This window comes from Fulmarus glacialis, unplaced genomic scaffold, assembly GCF_000690835.1.
Source record: "Fulmarus glacialis isolate BGI_N327 unplaced genomic scaffold, ASM69083v1 scaffold5455, whole genome shotgun sequence".
Taxonomy (NCBI): domain Eukaryota; kingdom Metazoa; phylum Chordata; class Aves; order Procellariiformes; family Procellariidae; genus Fulmarus; species Fulmarus glacialis.
The window spans coordinates 51,546-54,363 of record NW_009213507.1 but is presented as its reverse complement, the minus strand read 5'-3'; positions in this window follow the sequence as shown (position 1 = coordinate 54,363).

The window sequence follows — 2,818 nt, the reverse complement described above, 5'->3', positions numbered from 1 at the left end:
GGCAAGGTTTCCTTGCCCAGATGCCCTGCAGAAGGACGCCCCGCTATTGCTGCTGGCCTCTGCCCTGCCCCTTCCCTGGGGCCTGGAGGACGTGGCGTTTGGGGAAGCCAGGCTGGCAGCTGTGTTTGCAATACAGAACAAATATTTAAGCTGACAGGGGTGGGGGGGCTAAGCTGTTTTCTCAGAAAAGCACATTTTCACCTTTTTTATCATAATCTCCTAACAGTTGGATTTCCACCATCCCCCCACCCTTCCCCGGAATTCCAGTTCTGTGGAGGTAAGTAAAGAGAAGAAAGCCATGTTTGTTTGGGTTTTTTTTAAATAAAATAAATAAAAAGCAACCAATTTCTAGCTTCACGACCAGAGAGTAAAGCCTGAAAATATGAACCACAGGCAAAGCCAAATGCAAAGCGGTGCCGTGGGTGTGAATGCCAGCTAGTACTGCCAGCGTTGTGTGGCAGCCCCCTGTCCCGGGGACCTTCCCCAGCACCTCCTCTCGAGAAAGCCAGCCCGGGGTATAAGCAATTGTGCTCAAAACTCAGTGAATAAATAGAAGCACAAGCACAATGGGAAAAACCCCTAAAATTTTCCAAAAGATCTGACTCCCTTATTTCACCATGGAAGGATAGGGTTGGGAGCATGTCTCACTAATCCTGTGTGTCATCTTCAAATTCTCCGGTCCATGGACAGACAGGCAACGTCAGTGATCCCTGCAGTGGAAACCTGTCTGAAAGTGAGCTCTGACAGTCTCAGATCTGCCTTCTCTGGGAGCCTCTCTGGGCTAGCCTCTTCAAAGTGCGGGAGGGAAGCACCATCTGCCTGCTGGATCAGAGGAAGAGTGAATGAGATTTAATTAAGATGATTTTTGCCCTCCAGCCAGGCTGTTTAAAAATTAATTTTAGTTCTCCTACCCCTTCAATTAAACTTGTAAGCTAGAGGGAGCAATGCACCCTGAAATATTGATTCTGCCTCTCAGATGGCAGTGACCTACATTTGCGGGCGCTCGGCCCATGAGCGACTGCCCGGGATTGTTGCTGCCCTGCCGCACTGCGCACGGGAGGAATGATCTAGGTGCTGGTTTGGATTAGAGGCAGAGTTTGACGTGAATCCTTTAATTTCTTTTAAATGCATCATGATTCATTATCTAAGGCAGGATCCCATATCAGGTGCAGGAAGAAAGCTTTGTGAGAGGCAAGCTGAGGTTGTTTGATCACAGCTATGCCCTAGGCAACATGAGAGCGCTTCCCAGCCTACTACAGCTGGTTTCTGTAAAGGCAGACAGCACCGGCTCGAGTGCTGGAATTGACTGGAAGGAAACTTAGATATGTTTCATTTTTTTCCCCAATATTTTTTCCCCCTCAGCTTATCAGTCATGTCAGTCCTGCACAACAAGGAATAACTAAAGGCCAAATTCAATTCTGCTTTCATCTACACCTGCAAAGCTTACATCATCTTCACTGAAGGCTTCCTAAGTGTGGCAGCCGAGTATTCAATTAGTGTCAGCCTGGCAGAGATAAAGTCATGAAACTCTTGGGAAATGCTGTGGTTCCTGAGCCCTGCCCACAGCAGCACTGATCAGGATGCAGATCTGCTCCAATTAAGTAATGCAGCATGCAAACAATGGGGAAAAGAATTTGTGAAGAAATTTAGGATCTGTGAATAATTCCAACTTCAGCTCTCACCAATTATATATTCCACGCTGTATTGCATAGTCAGTCACTCCCAAGAGCTGCTGAGCACCTTAAGATTATATTCACACAAAAAAAAACCTTAAGTGCCTTCATAACATTAAGGGTCATGAATGCAGTTGTTATTCTATGTTTTGTGCCTGAAAGTAATGGCAATTTCTTAGCCCGCTAATAGCAAAAGGAGTTGCATATGTCATCATCAGAACACTCACTATCAATAATCTTTACAGAGGATACTTGCCAATAGAACTACTCTAGCTATCCTGTGAAGGGAGCAAGCCTGGCTCGGGAGCAAACCTTGGCAATGCTACGCTGATATGAGTCTGCAAACTCAGCAGTAACATGGGTTCTTGCAAGTTCCTCTCTAATAATCTAATCAGCGTCATTAAGGAAACCTTTTAAGAACAGCTAGAGATGCCTGGTGACTTTAAGCTTCATGGACCAAACATTTGTTTTGTTTGGTTTCCCTGACATGGCCTGTGTTTCACCGGGAATAAATTTGGCTCCACTACTCAACGTGGTGTTCAACTTGGCGTCACCTTTCTTTCCTGCCAGAAGCCCACTGGACTGGAGCTTTAGCAGCACTTTCCAAACAGGATTCCTGAGGCTTAGCATTACACTTGGAACAGGAAATCTGAGCCTATAAGGCTGCACAAAAGCTTGTCTATTTGTGCCTGAATCTGGTGCTCAGCCAACTGCAGGAGAAACTGATTGAGGTAAATGAAGCAAGTCATCGGTGATGAAGAGCTCTCCTAGCTCTTAAGTATTCCTGCATGCTGGTGAAGTGCGTTTGTAATGAAACTCTGAGACCGTAAGTTCTCCACGGCATGCGGCAGAGCTGTGTTCTCACCCCCACCCGAGCCCGCTGTGGTTGAGGACTCAGCTTCAAGTGCAACAAAGCAAATAGTTTTTGCTCACACACGCCTCATTCTTCAGGAGAGTGTGCGGCCATGCCTCTTCTGCCTCCACCCACAAGAAATCAAAAAAACCTTGAAAAGATCATGACAGGCAGATGGGATTAGAGCACAAACCCAGATTACGGCCAGTTTAAGACCTGTTTGGGCAGGTGGATGCAGACAGCAGAGGTCTTCTGCCCATGCTCCAGGCTGGCACAGCAGGAGCCTGCTCTG